Source organism: Puma concolor, chromosome C1 (assembly GCF_028749965.1).
Source record: "Puma concolor isolate L17-30 chromosome C1, mPumCon1.1.hap2, whole genome shotgun sequence".
In the NCBI taxonomy this organism is placed as follows: Eukaryota; Metazoa; Chordata; class Mammalia; order Carnivora; family Felidae; genus Puma; species Puma concolor.
This window is the reverse complement of record NC_141674.1, coordinates 147,823,404-147,845,777: the sequence shown is the minus strand read 5'-3', so window position 1 is coordinate 147,845,777 and position 22,374 is coordinate 147,823,404. Positions and strand designations below refer to the sequence as shown.

Below are 22,374 nucleotides of genomic sequence, written 5' to 3'. Positions count from 1 at the left end.
TTCTCATAGGTCTAAAGCCTGAGTAACTCAAGATTAAGATGCTGGCTGAGTCAGTTTCTGCTAAGAGCTCTCCTCCTGGCTTGCAGACAGCCACCTCCTTGCTGTGCCCTCACATGGCATGGATACAGTTTTCTGGTGTCTCTTATAAGAATATGAATTGTATTGGGTCAAGGCCCAACATTTATGACCTCATTTAACTTTAATTACTTCTATAAAGGTGCTATCTCAAATACTGTCACATGGGGGTTAGGGTTCCAGCATCTAAATTTGGGAGAGTCATGGTTCAGTCCATAGCACCGTACCAAATAACAACTATGGAATTTTTTCCATTTTGTGTCACCAGATTTTTAATTAATGCCTATGCTTCATCCTGGTTCTATGTACTTTAGTGAACTGGCAGAATATGTGTATATATGTATATATGTATGTGTATATATGTATGCATAAATATATATATTTATAGGTTAAGGTATATATATATGTATGTATAGAGGTATATATATGTGTGTGTGTGTGTGTATGTGTCTGTGTGTGTAATGTTTGTTCTATTTTTGTATTAAAATATTTAATTTTATATTTTGAACATATGAACCCCAATATTCCTATCTCAAAGTCTCTATTGGCTATGATTAAAGTTTAATTAGGGTTTTTTTTTTTTTACAAGTAAGAAAAAAAAATCTCCTCTACGTTTTTGTTAATGTTATGAATTAGCAGGAGATATTCAGAAATAGAGTTGCCTACATGTTGTTTAAAAATTGTTTACAGCAAATAATGAACAAAGCAAATCAGATTGCCAAAGGCCTGGCTGTTGAAAAAGTGTAGCACATTATTAATTAAAATACAAGTCAGCTTTTCCAGCACTTGTAGCCTGTGGGTATCGAATGTACTCCACTTGATTGAATCAGGTAGTGGCAGCACAGGCATTTTTTATTTTGTGCTGGAAGGGATAACAAAAATGTAAAGCTGTTTTCTGCTACTTCATTTGAAAAAATATTATTTTGGAATGAAGGCCCACCAGCTGCAGCAGACAGGCAGAAATAATATAAATCTACACTATACCCTTGCACTGTGCTTTTTAAACAAGGGGTCTACAACCTCAGACACTCTCCTGGCATTGTATTATAGGCAGACCTTTGTCTATGGCCAAGGAAACAGTTTCCATGGAGATGCGAGGCATTTGACAATGGTCACTGTTTTGGTGAAGAAAATTAATCCAAGCAGGAGACCAGTTTAGAGTTATAAGATTTTTTTTTTCTAAGCAGAAGGAGGGGAAGAAAGAATTGAGAAGTAGCATAGAAGAAAAGCATATCTGCCTTTCGGGTATTCTTTTTAACATGCTGAAGTCAGTGAAATTTGGAGAAACCACAAAGTGTGTTTCCAGTTTCAATGCTGATGGGAATTCTCAGGTGAAAGAAAAAAATAGTAAAGAGAATATGATCTTTTATAATACACTTAAATATTTAGTTCACCCCTAGGATAAGTCAGGAAAAGAAATAATGCTGAGAGTTTTTTTTTTTTTTTTAATTCAAACACTACCAACCATTAAACTAGAAACTGATACTTTTCAACTCTGCCTGTTCCAAACTCTTCAAGAACAGAGATCTCTTCTTATTCATCTCTGTGTTTCTTTTAGTCCAACATCTGGGAAAATAATTAGAATAGTAGGTTTTTCATAAATGTTTGTTGAATGTCGTGGATACATCAAATCGTGAGGATCCATAAAACAAGAAATACGATAATTTAAAAGGATTGTGAATGCTACCTACAGAATCAACTCTACCCATGTCAGAGCCCCTCTGGATTCCGTTCAGACAACTCTGAAAGTGTTTTAACGCTTTTCAGGCCACCAGCGTTGAAAAGAACATTTAGAGATATAATAATTGTCTGAGATGTCGTCTTTACCCTGAGAGGTTTCAGTGGACTTTGTTTATCATTTAGAAAGCTCTCCCTATTTAAGGAAGCTCTTCACTGACCTAGGTTCATGATGCCTTGACATGTTCCCTGGACCTCAGGGAGGAGTGAGCTATGTGCCATTCAGACAGAGGGGGAAGGAGCTGGCTTCTGTCTCAATTCCAGAAGCAGCATACTCTGTCTAGCCTGCCAGAAGGATGTTCTATAATGACAAACCACATTTTCTCTTCCCTCCCTCCCTTTTTCTCCTTGGTGTAAAGTATATGCTAAATCTGTTTGTTTCTCCCCCTGTGGTGTGTCCTCTTCTCTCATCCTTTCTAGTGCCCAGTATGAGCTCATTATATCTTTTTCAGTCATTTTTGAGCCCATGCCTTGTCAACACTCCCTTTAGAACTTCCTTCCCTCCTTATTCCCTTTTTCTGTCTGCTGTAGGTACAAAGTGGTTTTCTTCCTTCCAAATCCCTACGCTGCCAACAGAATTTGCCTTATGAATTAAGGGCACGTTTACAAGATTATAAATTGGTCATTGATATATGGGCGGTCCATTTCCCCCCCTCCATTCTCACAGGCTTTTAAGCTGTTTGCATGGCCATGAGACAACAGACAGTTTTCAAAGCTATCTTGGCCTTTCTTGTTTTTTACTTCCTCTCTCTTGTGGGCATGTAAATCTTCGTTGCTATAGAGCAACTGATTGTGACCTTATGTGTTAGCAGTTCTGTTCCCTGAAAACTAAAAATAGGCCTTAATCTTCTCAACATGTGAGTATCCAAAAGGGGCTCTTTGATTAATAGCTGCCTATATGTAGTGGCATCCGTGTCCTCCTTCAAGCACACTGGGGGGTGGGGGGGGTGGGGAGGGGGTGCTGGTGAAGGAGAAGAGCTGCAATGTTACCATTTGTTATGGACGGCTTGTTGTCTTGTCTCCAGAGTCCAGCTCTTTCCTGACTTCTGTGCTCCATTGAGAAGGTCACTTTTGTAGGCAAACACTGTGAAAAATACACTACCAAACATAGGCTGTGTGTCTTCCTTTGATTTTGAAATTCAATTCAATTTTTTCATTTTATATGTCAGTTCTCAAAAGTTACATGAAGCTACATTTCACTGCATAACAGAATTTTAGAGAACCTAGTTCTCAGTGGTGCTCCAGTAATTAAATAAACAAATTCCCCTCCCCTTCCCCCTACCAAAAGACCTAGGCATCGAAGTCCAAATTATAATCTTTTTTTTCTTTTTTTTTTTTAAATCACTGGTTGCCTTTGCAGGGGTGAACGAGATTCCAATTGCTAGTAGCTCTGATAGGCTCAACACCTGCGTGTGTTTGAAATCCACATTCAAGTACATATTGGGTCAAACCCTAACCAGATGTAGGTACACAGCCAAGTTATTGGATTTCTTGATGATGAATAGAAAGCAGACAATGCACCTGTCTGGTTGTGGAAAGGATTTGCATAAAAATGAAGGAAGAGTACACATGCTTATGTAAAGTGGTGATTACCAGGATCACCTATATATGTATGTAAAAAAAAAAAAAAAAACAACAACCCACACAATACAGTTTTTCTAAATGAAACCATGTGAGGTGTTATAAACACACACGCACATTTGCCAACAATTAGGAAACGTGTTGCTAGTCTGGGGCTATGTTAGAACGATTTGATTTCCTGGCATATTTATCCTCTGAAGAAGTGAAACACTATACTATGCCAGTTACTTAGATGTTAGATACAAAATGCTGCTTGCCATCTGATCTTTTGTGCTTGAGGTGGATGGAGGAAATAAAGATTAGGAACAAACTCCTCACAGAGATGTGAGGTACCCAAAGAGCAAGGCTCTTTTTATTGAACACAAAATCTCCATGGCAGGTAATATGGCTGGGATTAACTTTTATTTTGAGAATTCAGATTCCCAGCTCAAATCAACTGACTTGACGGCTTGATGAGATTTCCACTGAAAATAAGTATTTATTGTATAAAGACAAAAGAAAGGAAATGTACTCTGGTTTTGTTCTATTTTGTTTTTTAAAGCTGAACATTCCTTCATTTTTTTCTTGCAGTCACCCTCGCGTGATCTTATCTATCTGCAACAGCCCCTTTCTTAGCCTATAGGCCACCAACCTTCAAATTTAACTCTTCACTGAAAACTTTCCTCCTTGTTTAAACTCATCAGTGTTCTAAAACATCTTTGTAGTGATACTGTGATTCTGGCTGAAAGAATTAAAACCATAGACCTTATGTTTTGAACCTCGTTTTTGATGTGAAAATATATCTAAAAATTAAACCAAGTGTGGGAGATAACAAAAATTTTAAATTATCGTTATACTCACGCATCATTGCCATCACCAAAAGAAAATATATATTATATATATATAATATAAATATATAATATATATAATATAAATATATAATATGTATATAATATAAATATATATACACAGAGAGAGAGAGAGAGAGAGAGTTGATGTAAGATACATGACTTACAGTTTAGACTGTAAATAGTAGCTCCATCACAGTGATTCCAAATACTACCTAAGAACCCATCTATTCAGAAGGCATGAATTCCATTATCTCTCTTCTCTGGAATGGACCACCCCTCACCCGATGTACTCAGAAACTTCTCAGAGCACTTTCTTGTCACTCAGGACCGGTCACATTTGTTCTTATTTTACAGGTATAGATGTCATCCTTGCAGTAGGAAACATTCTGCCCTGGCCATCAGAAAGTGTTTCCTGGAATGTGCTGTTCCTCTTTTGCTGCCAACTCTAATGTTGAAGGTCAGAGGGTAACAGATGAAATCTAGAGAATGCAATCAACCAATTCCCAACTTCTAAGTGGTGCTGAAGTGTTTTTATTTCCTCCTGTGACTGAATAGTGTCTCTTTGTTCCTCTTCACTGCTTGATTCCCCACCTGATTGTAGAGCCACTTGGAATTGAACTTACTTGCTTCAGGGGGACTTCAGTGTTGCCGTTACCCCCATCAAAACCAGAAACTTTGGGAAAGCAGGTCAAAGGTAGACAGTTTGAAAAGGACCTCCATTGTCTCTGTTCCACATGGAGAGCACATTACTACCTTTCCTCCCTGGCTGTGTTATCCCATTGCCACTCCAGATCCATTATCTGCTCTTCTCTTCCCTGCCATGTTCTATGTCCTAAGATTCTAATATCTCTGCATCTCAGACACAAGCTGCTTTGCTTTTCAGCTTCCGGTTGAGTTTGACCAGTAGGAGGCATTGGTGGGAGAATGACGGTGTGGGAAGAAGGAAAGATCAGCGTATTTTTTCCTCCTCATACTCGATCTGGGAGGTAGTTTTAATATTGGCTGCATTCTTCTACATGAGATAATGGTTCCTTCTGGTGGCTCCTGTCCCGTAATTATAGCTTTCAATGGTTTGAGAGAATATTGTATCCTGCCTTGGACCATTCAGAACTAAGGGTGAAAATGGCTTAGCACTATTGCTAGTTTCTAGGTGCTTCCCTGTCGCTTTTTAGTTCCCCTAACCCTGCCCATATCTCTGTAAATGGTTCCTTTACTAAACACTTTTTTTTTTTAATTTTTTTTTTTTCAAGTTTATTTATTTTTGGGACAGAGAGAGACAGAGCATGAACGGGGGAGGGGCAGAGAGAGAGGGAGACACAGAATCGGAAACAGGCTCCAGGCTCTGAGCCATCAGCCCAGAGCCTGACGCGGGGCTCGAACTCACGGACCGCGAGATCGTGACCTGGCTGAAGTCGGACGCTTAACCGACTGCGCCACCCAGGCGCCCCTACTAAATACTTTTTAATTGCCTCCTTTGAATATGACATTTGTTTCCTTCAAGGGTCATGACTGATCAATGTAGAAACACTTATACAGAGAATCTATCTCCTGTTATAGCAACAATTCCCATGAAAGGGCCAGTCCACTAGTATCTTTTTGTTTTCATGGGAGTTTATCTCAGGACTTGATTGGTTTTCCCTAAAATTTGATTGAGGATTTTCTGGGCCACCCTGGAAGTTTTAAATAATTTTGAATCTCATTCAAATGATTTGGGAGAAGGAATTTGCCTCTATGCTTTACCTTTCAGCTGACCCCTATGCTTCTCACACATTAGCCTACCCCTTCCAATAATTTTTAGGCTGTGTCAATTATTTAACAGATTAAAGATAAATAGATATCAGGGAAATGCAAATCAAAATCACAGTGAAATACCATTTCACACCTATAAGATAACTGTAATCAATAAGACAGATAATAAAAAAAATATTGGCGAGGCAGTGGAGAAATTGGAATCTTATGCACCATGGTGCGAATGTAAAGTAGTATAGTCACTTTGGAAAACAGGCTGCAGTTTCTCCAAAAGTTAAATATAGTTTTACCATATGACCCAGCAATTCCATGTCTATGTGTGTATTCAAGAGAAATGAAAACCTATGCCCCCAAACTTGTACACAACTGTTCATATCAGCATTATTTATAGTAGCCAAAAAAGGGGAAACAACCCAAATTTCCATCAACTGGTGAATGGATATATGGTACAGAATAGTATTTGTTATAAAAAAGAAACAGATTATTGTTACATGCCACAGCAAGAATGACCCTTGAAAACGTTATGTTAGGTGAAAGAGGACAGTCACCAAGGCCACATTTGTATGATTCCATTTACATGAAATATGAAGAACAGGCAAATCTATAGAAACAGAAAGTAGATTAGTGGTTGTCTTGGGCTGGAAGGGAAGGGTTGGAGGTAAATGGGGAGTCATTGCTAGTGGAAACCATGTTGCTTTTTGCCATGATGAAAACATTTTTTTTTAATTTTTTTTTTTTTTAACGTTTATCTATTTTTGAGACAGAGAGAGACAGAGCATGAACGGGGGAGGGGCAGAGAGAGAGGGAGACACAGAACCGGAAGCAGGCTCCAGGCTCCGAGCCATCAGCCCAGAGTCCGACACAGGGCTCGAACTCACAGACCGCGAGATCGTGACCTGAGCCGAAGTCGGACACTTAACCGACTGAGCCACCCAGGCGCCCCATGAAAACATTTTTAAATTAGCCATGGTGATGATTGCACAGCCCTGCAAATCTACCAAAAAAAAATTGAACCACACATTTTAAGAGTGGAATGTGATCTAGATCCCAATTAGATGAAATGTGACCTAGATCTCAATTATAAAAACAGGCAAATGGATGAATCGAAAACAAAAAATGGGCCTCGCCTGGTAATTACCTTCCTACATATACGATTGGTGAAGAGGAAGATTTATGAAAATGAAAAGGATTTATAAAAGTAAAAAAATATATATATATGGATTTCCAAAAGAGTTATAAAAAGCTAACTTGATAAAATATATACCATCATGTAAATATAATCTATCCAAATCTTTCACTTCTTACATTGAAAAGCCTTAAACCCTTTGGATTATTTCACATTTTCTACCAAACGAAAGGGCGAAAACCAGGAAAAAATTTGAACCAAGAATGCTAAACAACTTCTGCAGAATTTCATTCTTACTCAAAATAAAACTAGTGTTTACAACACAAGAGTTTTCCAGATGGCCATGCAAATTAAAGCTCAGGAATACACTATACACCATATTATTGTTGTTTAGTATTTATTGAGCACTCACAGCATGCAAGGCGCTGAAAAAATAAACTACATCCCCAGCTATGCAAATTATAACCTAAAAAGCATATAAAATCATATTACCTACTGTCTTCAATGGATTAATAATGCATGAAATATTCCAAAGGTCAGGGCTCAATCATATTAATATTGGTGCCAGGAATATATCTTGTTCAAATTAACCTGTTTTCTTTATTCCCTCTCTTTTCCTGGATATTTTTCTTGAGATATTTCTAATATTTTTATACCATAATACAATCCCTGATATTAAAAAATTTCATCAATAAATATTTTTGCAACATACGGCATAATATATGACAAAGATTTTCTTAGAATTCCATTTTTACTAACATTACCTTTTGCAGTGATGCTTCTAAATCTACGTCATTGACCTGGACCCTTCCTGGCAAAAGGGCTAGTTAACCAAGATAACAGTTAAAGATCTTAAGTGTAGTATTGCTAATTGAGAGAGCAGCAATTTAAAACATCTTAATACCAAGAGTCTCTTGGCTGTGTGTAGAGGCTGAAAATTATTTACTAAATTGACATACATCCCATTTTCATTTCTTAGCCCCAGGCTGACTTCGATACTGACAGGAAACTTGTAAAAGACCTGTTAGGAAGGATGAATCTTCATAGGTTTCTATAACATTTTTCATTATAACAAGGGAAGACAATTACATGCTTTTACACTCATAACACACCTAAGCTGCCATGTACTGGAATTGTCTCCACTGGTGCATATCTCTTGGAATCTGCAGTTTCCTCATGGGATAATGCTTTATTTAAATGAAGTAAATTTTAGTCTGGGCTGGTTATGCATTGGGGATAAATAGAGAAAAGAAAGTTCCAAAATTAATTAAAAGATTAGCAAAGAAGTTAAGCCTGGATGCTATAGCTTACCTCTATCTATGAGGTTATGCCTCCCTATATTTTTACATTACATTTTCAACCCCAACATCTATAAAATGCCTTGGAAAGGATAAATCCACTTATCTTCTTTAAATGTTTTAGCTTACCATGAAGTGACTTTTTTTCAAGAATTGTTCTGATGTTTATTTATTCTTGAGAGAGACAGACACAGAGTGAAAGTGGGGTAGGATCAGAGAGAGAGGTAAACACAGAATCTGAAATAGGCTTCAGGCTCCGAGCTGTCAGCACAGAGCCCGACGCGGGGCTCGACCGACGTGGGGCTCGACCCCACGAACTGTGAGATCATGACCTGAGCTGAGGTCAGAAGCTCAACCGACTGAGCCACCCAGGTGCCCCACCATGAAATGACTTCTATAGTACTAATAATTTTAATCTAGGCCATTTTTAGTGGATTTTCATTGAAATTTTTCTTGTAGCGGGATGCAGGTACTCCGTATTATTATGATTTTTCATCATAACATTATTATGATTGTTAGAGTTGAAAATATGCATTCTTCTGATTTCACAATCTTTTAATTTACTCATTAGAGAGAGTTATGGTCTAAGATAGCTACTGTTTTGGTGACATGCTGACAAGTGGTGACAGTAATAGACAATTTACAGCAAAATTTGCATATCATTGGCTTCTGGGCATATATTTATCCTATATTCTACACACGCCTGTCATATATATTTGTATGTGAACACTATGTTTGTGGCAAGGGCTTTAGATTTTATATTTTCCGATCTGAAACAAGATCAACAAAATCTTGCTGAAACATCACTGAATTGAATTGGCAACTCCCTTGTACAAAGAGCAAAATAAAAAAGCTGTTCAACTTTTATGCTGTTCCTCCTTAAGCTCCCTGGTTCTCCGGTAGTACTTGGTTACCTAGGCTGGCAAATTGCATCGCGACAGTGACTTCCTCTTATTAACTTAGCATATTAATGATGAGAGACTACCTGATAACATAAAAGGCACAAGGAGACACTTTAGGGGTAAATTCATATTGAAAATAAATATAATTTGGGTAATGTTTGCATTTTGGTTTCCTCAGCTGCCGTGTTTGTACCATTCCAGGGAAATATTGCTTTTGGAGAGGGCAAGAGAATACAGGAAGGGTTCAGAATCCTTTTGGGAAATTTGGAGTGCCCAGAATCCAATTTGGGAAATTTTCCTTGCTCCATGCATCCTTCTGACTCTCCTTCCTTGTCACTCATTTGTTCCTTGATCACCTTTGTGAGGAGAGGACTATACCGATGTGATTGAAACTGTCCTCTGATATTGAGTGGGTACATGGCGTTTAGAAAATAATAATGATAACAACAATAACAATACACGAAGAAAAAAGGAAAGGAAAGAAAAAGGAGGAGGAGAAGATCCCACTGCCATCTGGTCCTTTTATGAAGATTTGTGAAACAGAAGAAAATCTTAGGACATAGTATTTCTTGTTAAAATATGATATCATTGAATGAAGGACAAAGATTTATTGTGTATCTGCTGCACTTAGAGCTAGAGCTTACTTTCCATTTTTCCTTTCAAGATTCTCTTTCACCCATGCCAACCTCTCCATTCTACCAGCACTGCCCTTTTCCAGGGCTTTTCTGACTTACATCTGAGTTACTCTCTCCCTTGAATAGTATCTGTCTTCTCAGGGGTCTCATCAAATTTTATTTGCTAATTAAGGCACAGCTGAAGTACCATCTTCTCCATGAATTTTTCCTTGTTTTACTCGTCTTCACTGATCTCTCTGGTTCCTGAAATCCTACAGCTTAAAGTATAAAATGCTTACGGATTTTTGACATAAATGTAATGATTAATTTCATGTTGTTTCAGTCCACAGTAGCTTCTTGAGTATTCATCTTGGTTTCCTAAACTACCGGAAGTTTTCTGAGAGCCGGTATCCTATCTTATACTTATTTATATATCTCTCAATTCAGAGTACATAGTAGACTATAAATAAATGTTGATTAATTGATTGATTAATGAACTTGTTCTTGGTTTCCTTCATTATGGAGGTCTTAATCAACAAAGTAATCAATGTATGGGATCTTATTAGTTTATTCCATACCTATCACCTATCCTGTTAATGCAGAAAGTAAACAAATTACAAGGTCATTGTTAATGTCCTCAATTCACTTTACACACGGAGAGACAAGAAAGGCAAGAATAATACAAAACAGTATAGCCAAGGGTCAGAGTGTGCATTAGGAAATACGTATGTCACTTCACTTCCAAGTGTAACTATTTATGAAGAAGACATGATGAAAATAAAGATTTTATTCTTTTCACACCAGTGAGGTGAGGGCAGAGGTAAAGGTGAGAAAAGAGTAGGAATCTCTATAGACAATAATATCATTGTCCTCAAATCTTGGTTCTATGAAGAAACTGATTTTGAGGGAGAGTCATTAACAAAGAAAATAAAAGGTTATTTCTAGGGAGCCTAGTAGAACAGGTGGAAAGATTATGATAACCATGTAATCGGCCTTCTAGCATAGCACAAATAGAAACTTTCTGTTACAGCTCAAGAATATAAATAAAAGGAAATAGTGACGTTATTATATGAATAAATAAGTTAGTTAATCAATCACTGACAAAGCATACTCTGTAATCAAAAGATTTTTTATGTTAAGATTAATTTCATGTAATACAAGTCTAAATATTACATAAACCCTTTTGACATTGAGTTATACTTCATAAGACAAAAAAGGGCGTTTTTAGCCACTGAAGAATGGCAGACAGTCAGGAACAATTTTGGATTTCAGAATCTGGGTGGCCATTAACTAAAATCTTGGGATGCTTTGAAAGTCAAAGTATAAATTGACACTGTCTAATATGGTAGCCACTGATCACATGTGTTGCTTGGTCCTGGTAGAGACAGAATTAAACAAAAGGAGCAAATTCCCTGGAACTGGAACTGTTAGCCTGTTGTAAACATGAAACAGATCCCAGGTGGTATATGTTACTGGGGGAAGTATTGAATATTAGACAATCAGGTCTCCTCTTTGACATATAAATACATAACATGAGTACATACGGAATGTGTATGTGTTGTTGCCAGGCATTCACATTTAACTGGAGGGCCATCGATCCTGAACACCATATCAACACAAAGATCCACCAAAGCAAAGCACGCATTTAGAGTGAGTTCACCACACTCACCTTTTGGCAGGTATGCGCAAGCCAGTCTCTCTCGCTAAACAACAAAATGGTTTTCTCCTTCTAGCCAAGTGAGGGTGATAATTGATAAGAGGGCCAGGGCCACTTTTCACTCAAAATGGTGTAATGTGCCTACATTAAGCCAGGATAGAGGAACCCCCCAAAATAGCGCTTTGATTTTACCCTGATTTTAGGAGTTGATTTCCCATCAAAGAGTTGACTTGGACTTCTTCCCATTACCCATGAGTTAACATGGAAAGACAGCTGCGATCCTTTTTAGATGGGAACATGCTCACAAGGCACTTGCTGAGAATTTGTCACCAAAAGCGTTATTCTGATGATTTCTCAGTCCATCTGCTAATTTCTAGTCTGCATAGATTTTCCAGAACTGGAAATCTAGGAAAAGGATAAGTTTCCCAGAGATTCAAAGTGTTTCAACAGAGGAACTTAGTCTTACACTTCAGTGAGAGTAGATTTGCTCTCTGGGAGAATCTTGGTAAATACCCACAGTCATATTTTATTACCAGATGTGTAGTTTTAATTTCCTTCATGAAGACAAGGCCATAAACTTCCTCAAAGACAATGTGCCTTTACATGAACTAATGGTTTTCAAAAGCTTAAGAAATCCTAGATATGGAAAATATGAGAGAACGAGTCTTTATTTGCTCTCTATTCCCCACCTACGTGCAGAATGGTGAACAAATAAGTATTATTAATAATTCTTAGGCTGGTCATGTGAAACTATAAAATCTGCACTTTATGGTGAACAAGAGAAGGCATTTTATAGAGAAGAGGACACAATCCACCATTCTTAGAGGGATTTACAAATAAACTGTTTTCAAGATGGGGAGGGAGCCCAACAACTACTGTTCCTCTCCTCTCCACCTGGGACCTCAGGATGGCCCCAAACTAAATTTCTTCATGACTTTTTTCTTTCCAATTCAGATTCATCTTAACAATTACCAGGATGTTGAGCTGAATGCGCTTACCTTCTCTCTTATTTTCTAAGCTTTTTATAAAGCTGGACACCACTACAACTAGAAAAGATCTTAACATCCCTTTAATTTTTACCCTCTCTTTTCTGAGTGAGCAAACCCTAAGGAAAAATGAAGACATGACATTGATTAGCTGGAGAAAGAGTGAAGCCTGGAATCCAACTCTATAAATTCTCAGTCAGCGTTCTTGGATTCCTCCAAACCACCTTCCTCGAGTCCACAATATCTGGCGATCCAGTCTAAGGTTCTCATACTAAGCAACAAGGAATCTGCTCTTGGATACTTTTATAGGGCCTTACACAGCCCAACATACAGAACATGATTCATCCATAAAATATTCAACTTTTCTTGATAACTAAGGGCTTACTTTAATGTAGACTTTTATAATTCTATTTTTTTAAAAGATTTATTTATTTTTGAGAGTGAGAGAGACAGAGCATGAGCGGGAGAGGGGCAGAGAGAGAGGGAGACACAGAATCAGAAGCAGACTCCAGGCTCCGAGCTGTCAGCCCAGAGCCTGACGCGGGGCTCGAACTCACAGACTGCGAGATCATGACCTGAGCCCAAGTCGGATGCTCAACCGACTGAGCCATCCAGGCACCCCTAGACTTTTACAATTCTAAAAGAATATTGATGAGAGTGGTTATCAGTATTTGTATATAGATGGGGAGTGGTGGAATCTTGTTTAGGGCAGCTAAACAGATTTTGGGGCCACACACCTTATACTCTAAAAAATCTCCAGAGCTTGAGTTGACTTGCTTTTAGTTGCATTCTCCTGTGAATTGGATGTCTTTTTGGGGGGAGAAAATGACTCTGTGATGCCCAGATGGAAGGTTTGAAATGTATCTATTAGCAAACACACAGACCACAAAATTTCTTTCTCATTATGTCAGGATGAGAAGATAATGCTTAGAGGTCTGTGTGTCCTTGGTGTGAACAAGGTGAGAAAGGAAAACAGCTTTTTTATTCTTTTAACAAGATGACCAATATAGTTTATTTTCTTTCTTACCTAAGTAAGTTTGTGCTATATAGAATCTTAATTGAGTTTGTATTATTAGATTTGTTTTTGAAGTAGAAGAAAAATAATTAGCTTCTTTCTCTGACTTCTTTGAGCAAATAATACTTTGAGAAGTGAGATATTTGAATCATAGTGAGGATGACACTAACAAACATGTGTTTTGCATCACAGAATTATGCCATTATAAAAATAAACCATAGTCTGTTCAAAAGTTAGAAACTTCCGATTAAAGGCATCTTTATGTTACATACATCTCCATTTAGCAGACTAAAAAGTGGAGGCTCAAAAAAAGTTACCTAATGGCCCACCACGGAAAACGAAGTTAATTTATAAGGGAAGAAATAGACGTCTCGCTCACATTGTGATGCTTTTGTCTCCGTAGTTCTGTAACAATAGGATCATTCTTGAATCATCTACATCACCCCACACATGTCTAATTAATGATGAACTCATCTGGATTCTACGTTAGCATCTTCCCAAATGTGGTATCTTCTCCTTTCCACCCTCACTATGTTCAGAATGATTGCTATGATCTCCTCCCTTGTCTTTCTTCTCCAGTCCATCTTGATGGTAACAGTGTTACCCTCTGAAGACAAATGAAGCAGAGCAAACTGGATCTGTCGTTCCTTTCCTCAATGGCCAGCCTGTTTCATATACGGTTCTCCATTTTTATGACAGGCCATTCCCCTCCCTTCACCCCCATGAACCGTGTGCTCCCCCACATTCCTACCACTCTAAGCACAGTGCTCCCTTTCAGAACTGCTCGCACAGTTGGTTCCTTCTTCCTGGAATTTCCCTCTAGGGTCGCCCTCTCTACCTTCAGTTTCATCCTTCTGGATCCAGTTCAAATATCAAAACTCTTCTTCAACAGCCATTTGCAAGTCTCGAGGCAGAGATAGACGCTCTCTCTCTTTAAGATTTCAGGCTTCCTTTTCCACACCTGTGAAAGAGCATTTGTGATCTTTTGTGTTAATTATATTAATTGTCTGCCTCTTTAGGAAGATGCTTTCACCGTATCATTTAAACTTTTCAGATGCAACTACCATTAGAAATACGTGTTTACATCGTGACCCAAAGCACGCACAGACACAGACTGAAACAGAACTTCCATAAAAGAATATATTCCTGGGGCGCCTGGGTGACTCATCAGTGGAGCATCCAACTTCAGCTCAGGTCATGATCTCACTCACGACGGGCTATCTGCTGACAGCGCAGTCTGCCTCAGATCCTCTGTTCCCCTCTCTCTCTCTGCCCCTTCCCTGCTCATGCTTGCTCTCTCTCTCTCTGTCTCTGTCTCTCTCTCTCAAAAATAAATAAACATTAATAAAAAGAATATATTTCCTTACAATGGGCAGTGTCCTTTGAGATTTTCTACTCTCATTTTTTTTTTTTATTGTTGGTCATGATCTATTGATTTCACAAGTCAATAATGGGCCACAGCTCCCAATTCAAAAAAGTCTTTCCCAAATGGCAAAGAATTGCCTCTTATTCATTTTTGCTTCCCCCATGCCTAGAATACAGTAGGGCACAATAAATATTTGCTAAATGGATGACTATACAAAGAGGATAGTTCTGAAAATGTTTAAAACTTTTTTTCAGCCATAATACACTTTACTGCATTTCTTCTCTGTCTTGAGGCTAAGTTTGAGCTATGTCCTTGTTTTTGTTTGTTTGTTCGTTTTGTTTGTTTTTTGTTTTGTTTGTACTTGGGGACAGAGAAGAGAATAAAGTGTACATGGCTCATATTTGCTACTTGGAGAAGGTGATGAGCAGAGGGGGTGAAACTAGTGGTCTAAGTGAGTTTGAAATTTACTTGGCCCATTTCATTAATTATTGTTCTTGCCAATGGGCAGCAAAATCAGAACTTGTAAGTATAAGCATTTCCTGTGCAAATATTTTAATTAGTTGATCTTGTGCCTCAGGATGATCCTGTTCAAGCCATCTATAAAAATAAAAGAATAATATCTGTCAAGAAAGTAGTTAACTCTGGTTCTTTAGTTCACCTATATTTTTACATCTAGTTTGTTTCCTGTTTTTAGTTTCTGACTTTTAGTGCTTGACAGACTATAAATTTTGTATTATAAATTTTATGGTGGCAATCCAGACCCTGGGTTCTCAACAAATATTAATAATCGCAGGAGAAACATTTTTCTTGGTCCAATGGCAACCTTGTCAGTTTGTAACCAGGAGTAAATAGAACATTCAGTTCAGTCCATGTGCTCATTTTGAGGCTTAGAATAAATCAGCCTTTTTCTTGATGCTAATAGCTGAGTGGAAGTGGAAAGCTTGTAAAAACTCAGCTCTGACTAACATGGAGTCAGATGTCAATGTCTTGATTTTTATGATTATTTCTGTGGAATTATCTTTAGATAACGACAAAATGAAAAGTGATTCTTTGTGTGTTTTAGGTCATGGGCTTAAAATAAAATCAACAGGTTCTTCGTATCACTTGTGACTCAGAGATTTCCATGATTCGAGACACTATGTCAGTCACACGTCTGTTGGAGATTGGGGAATAGAGCTGGATACAAAGCTGGTTCAAAATGACCAGAATTATCTATATGGTCTCAGTGACATCCCTGATGTTAATTTGAGAGGTGCAGTTTTGAAATATATATTTTTTTCTTTCTTTTTCCCCACCCAGAAATCCTCCCTTCTCCACAGTGTGAGTGTCCTCACACTGTGTGGAATCCCAATATTTTTAAAAAGCAACATAAGCAGAGCTTTGGTAAGAAGCCTGAAGGGAAATGCCTGCCTATTTGGCCACAGAAAAGGCTTTGAAGCACTTCCTAAATTCCTGGGGCTCCACTCAACACAGCCTTCAAACCACAATCCCAGAACAGAGCAAGTTCTGAAGACATTGCAGAAAACTCCAATAGCTCATTCTAAAAACATATGCTCAGCCCTCCATCTTCCAGAGATTCTGATTCTTCACATCTAGTATGGCATTCAGGCACATGGATTTGAAAGAGCCTTGCAGGAGACCACTGTTCCCCCTGGCTTCCAGACCAACTGGTCTGCTCTGTTTCTTTAAGTGCAATCCTTGAATTACCTGCATCCGAATCATTTGAAAATCTGTGATTTTTCTGGACCCTGTTTTGGAGATACTGAGCTAGAATCTTTGGGAAAATTCTGATTCACACTTGAGTTTGAGATCTGATGATTAAGAGGAATGTGGACAGATGCCCTTTCAGTCTTAGCAGTAAGCTAAGCAATGAGTCCTTTATAAAAGGAGCTGGGTCGAAGCCATCAAGAGCCAAAAACATGACATCAAAACTCCAAAGGCTTATTCAGAGCAAGTGCCACTGCTCTTTCGTGACTCAAAAAAACACAAATGTCACCAGACATAAAAACCCACTACTTTCTAGGAAGGTGTGGGTCCCTCAACAATTCTAGTCTTTACCTGTGAGAATCACTGGTGGAATATTTGATGGAAAAACCGTAGCGCTATGATGGTGAACCACCAGAGCATGTACACAACCAGAAGGCTGGATGCAAAGGGCACAAGATGGGTCAGTGGCCCTTGTTTTGTTTCTTTTTCTCATTTGATTTTCAATGTCTACATGAAGACCATCTGGAGTTCCGAGGGATGATCATCCAGTAACTTATGGCCACCAAGGGAAGAACAAATATAAAAAAAGAAATGTTAAGGATAATTTAAGAAACAAATCATTATTTCTCAAATTCCATTTCTTATGCGGATACCTCAATCATGCCATTGTATTTATATCGACAGAGAAAGTTATCCTCGCTCTCTTGCAATACAGGTTTATTTGATAAATTTGGCAAAGTAACAGGACGGTCTTGTCCAACAACGACCATAATGGCTGCAGTGGCAGAATTGCAAAATCACCCTGTAGCTAAGAGCATAGACTTGCCAGGTTGCCTGGGATTGAATGTTGGCTCCAGAATTTGTTAGCTGTGTGACTTGGGGAAAATTGCTCAGTCTGTGTGTCTCAGATTTACTGATGAAGATGATGGATGATAAGAATATGTTAACTATCTCACACTGTTGCCGGAAAGAGTCTACTGGCTAGAACTTATGAGGTATTCTGATCAGTGCCCAGTCCATACAGTTGCTAAGTGTCTGTCAAATCATTACAACCCTATGAAAGCCAGCCTTTGTTTCTATGTCATGGTCACTATCTCATGCTTTGCAAGCACCCCATCACTTAACTCTCCTCACCCCTGTAGGTAAACCAAAGCACCAGGAGCTTACTTATGACATTTACTCTGGATACAAACTCAAGAAAGTCAGTGACAAAATCCAAACAACACAACATGGACATCTTTAACTTCTATGATGATTAACTTGTACAATGAACATAGTTCATGTTCCCGGTTTTGCTGACAGCTGTGCCCCGACTCCTCTCGATGATATCATTAAAGGAGGAGAGGGGAGAGACGGGGAGAAGGAGCATTCTGACCTTGAGGACAGAATGATGGAGGCAGTTCTAGCTCTTCCAATCTTCTCTTTCCTCTTCTCTGTTAGATATATAATCATTTCAGTGTTACATTTTTCTATGAATTTTAGTTGCTCTAGAAATTATGGTGTTATACACCCTTGTACGTCCATGTTTGAGTGTATGTGAGTGCTGGGGGCTAGAATTATAATTCCATTCACCTTTGTGTCTGTTTATCTTTTTATGTAGTAGGAAGACTCCCTGTGACGTGCTTGCAGTCACTCCTTTGCCTTCAGGGGTCAGAACGGGGGTGGGTCCTCTGACTTCCTTTACTTGAGCCAAGAAAGACCAACCTCCCCAGAGGTCAACCCAACCGAGGGACACTCCAATATCCACCCCCACCTAGCTGACATGTGGCCTCTTGAAAACCTTCCGGGAGAAGCAAGCCCAAGCTTCATTCAGAGTTGCATGACATTATTTCCTCTCACCCTGCATTAGTCATAGGCTCATCCCCTGTTTTATAGTGGCTGAAAAACTCTGTTTGCATCTCCCTGGACTTCAAAAAGATCTTTGTGTGTAAAGCTGTTACAGAGAGGCCAATGATTATGGGATCATTTATTTATATTATTATGGCACAATAGAAGTCACTCTGGTTCTTGAATGTGTTCCAGTGACTCATGATATTTTTTCCGATGTTTTTTGACCTCTGCTCCTTTCCATATTCCCCCATCTCCAATAAATTCGCTTCAAAACCACAGAAAAACCACAGCTGTGTTTGTTGATCAGGGACTCAAAGAATGAAAGTAACTGTTTCCATGAGGCATCTTCAAAGGAGGTAAAATTAGCTCGCTGTTGTCTGCATATAACCAGATATTAAGGGATTTCGGCAATGAAAGTTGTCATTTCTTGTTTGGAAAATATTTTCACATGATAAAAAATAGAAAAGTTATGGATCCATCACCAAGATCAGCAGAATTGTATGTTTTGTTATTACACTGTCGCATTACAAATGAGATGACACACAAATCACGATGAATGCATGATAGAAAGTAATAATAGATTAAATGTATTTAATCATGTGAAGAGACAAATACAATTATCAGAATATAAAATATTAAATGTCGAAGTCAACAAAAATATGCAGGGTTAACAAAAGAAGGCACTGATTTATGAAAGTTATGCACTGTGTTCCGGACCTCCAGAGGGCGCTATTGCATTTACACAGAAATACATTTACGGGCACATTCTCTTGAAATTAAAAAATGAGAATTTTGAGCCTCTCTAATTCATTTCCACATAAAACTAGGAAAGAATCAATAACCAGAACAACAATTTGTCTCCTAAAAGATTAACCGAGGTTTATCTCATTTAACAAACCTGTTTTTATTATTTTGTCTAAAGATCAGTTACCTAATAAAAGAATGAAAAAAAAAAAATCAAGTCATTTCAGAGAATATTTACAGTAACTTTCATTTGAACAAAATGAACTCTGCATTAGTCATAGACATGATTGTACGTTCAAAATACGCTTAGAGATTTAAACTCCTTTAACGTTGCTTAGGCATCCAGAAATACATCACAACAAAAATACATTTTTTTAAGGGAAAACTGCAGATTTTGAAACTACAAATAGTCTTTACCTCAGTAAAATTATTTTGATGCTTCAAAATAGCATTTCAGACATATTCTTAAGTATGACTGATATTACCTACTGAGGAAACTGCCTATGAGAGGCATTGGCAGATAAACAATAACTGTTTTTTTTGCACCATTCGTACTTACGTGACAATGGTGAATGGATGTATCTTACAAGACTTTGAATTCATATGACATGGTTGCAAGTTAGTACACTCAGCTGTAATCTGTAGAATTTGTTTCAAATAATATGACTTCTTTAAAAAATGATTAAAATTGATTCAAGTAATCTTTTTTTTTTTTTAATTCACTGACAAAATTGTTTTCTTTGGAATTTTGACAGCTCTTCTGAATTCTTATCATATGTATGGAATTATTAGAATCATGTTATTTTTAGACTCAATTACTATTGGAATTTTATACAGAGTGCCCCAGGAGTGTGATAAAGAAAAAATTTCATTTGTTTCTCATCTTTAAGTTTCACATCTAAAGTTTGCCCTTTCTCTGGTTGAAAATCATGCAGGCATTATTTTCCCAAAAAGTGAAATGTTTCCCTCCAAAGTTAGAAAGGGACTAACACAAATATTCAAGTCCAACAAAGTCACCTTAATTAGTGACGAAATACAATTTAGGCAATATACCAGAAGGCAACAGAAGCTAAGAAGGTTTCCCAAACTTATAGCACTTTTTGACATTAAGAGAAAACAATCAACTTGGGGAAAGTGTGGAGTAACTGATGAGTCATAATCAGTCATTGAAATGATTAACAGTGAATGCAGGTCAGGAAGTGAAGCAACATGCTCATTAAAATGTGAGGATGTTGTTAGAGAATTTGTGGAACATATGTGGATAGCAGTATAATGACATATGCCATTTCTATAACATCCTTCTCTGGAGCACAAGCTAGCAGAGACTCTATTCTCCTCACATCTCTTGGAGGGAGGAGGGTATTAATATGTCTTGTGGCTACATGAGAACAAAATATCCAGGACAGGAACAAAGTGAGAGCACAGGGAGGCAGATGGGTGACAGTTTCCCATGTCTGTGGGTGACTGTGGATACAGATGGACTCGTCAAATGTCTAACTTGAGCTGATCCGGATGACATCAGTAAGGGACGTTTCAATCAAAGAGGCTCACAAGTAGAAAAGGAAGACAAAATATAACTTTCTTTCTTCCAATATGACAAATATTCTTAATGGGGTTTGTGTCATCTGATAGAGGGATCTTGAGATTATGGTGTCTGGGGGAAATATTTCAATATTCAATACCCTACAGGATGATTAGGGGAAAAAAGTCCCCTGGCACGTGTTAGTGGCATACTGGTGAGGAAGCACTCTCATGAGCTTATGATCCTCCTACCTTTTGTTTTTTAACACACCCTTTCCATTGGGCCATAGTAGTCCCTAATTGTGAGCACTGTGTTCTACATGCAGGCTAAAAACTGTCAGCACTATATAGTACTTGGAGCTTTTAAACTGAAAATAACAGTAAAGAATAAAAACAACAAAGAGAACAATATTTGGAACGTGTGTTGGATTCATGACCTTGAAAAACTCTCCTTAAGCCTTACTTTCACAATTTCTAAGTAGGAACACAGGTGGTTAAACACTTCGGTAAATCCACATGACATGATGTATTTTAAAGTCACTTGGAACTATTAGTCAATTTAGAACTATTAGTCAATTAGTCAACAACAGTCAACTATTAGTCAATACTGAGATACCTGGTTTTATCTCAGGTGAGATCCTAGGCGTCTCTTACAACACTAGATTCTTCTTCCATTCTTAGGAAAAGACAGATTAGGACTTGAAAAAATAGAATGGTTTATTTGAATATTTACCCTGGGTTAAATCAAGAATGGAACGATCTTATCTAAGACCTCTTCATTTAGATGGAGTGTGAATGATAAGGTAGAGTTCTGTCTTTACTACAGCTCTACAGTAACACCTTGTGTGGACTACCAAAAGGATGACTGCCAGAGACTCCATGGTTTATGGAATGACCCACCGGATACATATTCTGCCAAAAGCTAGTTGTACACATGACAATGGGATTGATAATATTTCAGGCTAGAAACTTTGCACAAAACTCAAAATCAGTGCATATAAAGTCATTTGGTGTTGTCTTACATTACGGATCCAGCAGAAATGGGACCAGGACAGAGATATTACAGAGAATCAATTCTTACCTTTACAACATTGATTTTGAAACCAATAATCCATCTCTGGGAAAAGAATCATCGCAGGGGGAAAAAAAAGGCTTAGGTTAATATCATGAGATTAGAGCCTTGTATATTTAGCCTATTTTCTGTGTCTGAAGGAATATAGGAGATCACCTTGACCCTCTTAAGGTACAAAAGAAGGGAATACGTGTCGGCATAAGATACCAAGGCACAAAGTAAGACATTTTCAGAGGATATTTGTGAAATGATGAAGGAGAGTGATATGGAATAAAGTTAGTTGACCATGAGCCTGAGCACCAAAGTTCTTACCAGATTTTTCATACTGTAGACTGGGGATGAGGATTCACCTTCTGTGAGCCAAGTTTCATGTCTCTTAGCTCTGGGCTGGAGTTCAATTTGTCTGAAAATTTCCTAATAGCTGTTAATGCCCTGACTCTATGACCCAGGAGTGTGTGTGTGTATGTGTGTGTGTGTGTGTGTGTGTGTGTGTGTGTGTGATAAAATGTGTGTATTCTTGATCAGAATTAAATAGAAAGCAAGTTTATAGTAACACCAAAAATA

At 38.0% G+C, this 22,374-nt stretch overlaps 1 long non-coding RNA gene across 1 annotated transcript; it reads left to right on the top strand.

Annotated features, from left to right (window-relative positions):
• LOC147578487 (uncharacterized) lies at window positions 1–4,737 on the top strand. The gene is made up of 2 exons (XR_015254297.1): window positions 1–407; window positions 4,578–4,737. It is a non-coding gene; the product is annotated as an uncharacterized LOC147578487 (long non-coding RNA).
• The last annotated feature ends 17,637 nt before the right edge of the window (window positions 4,738–22,374 follow it).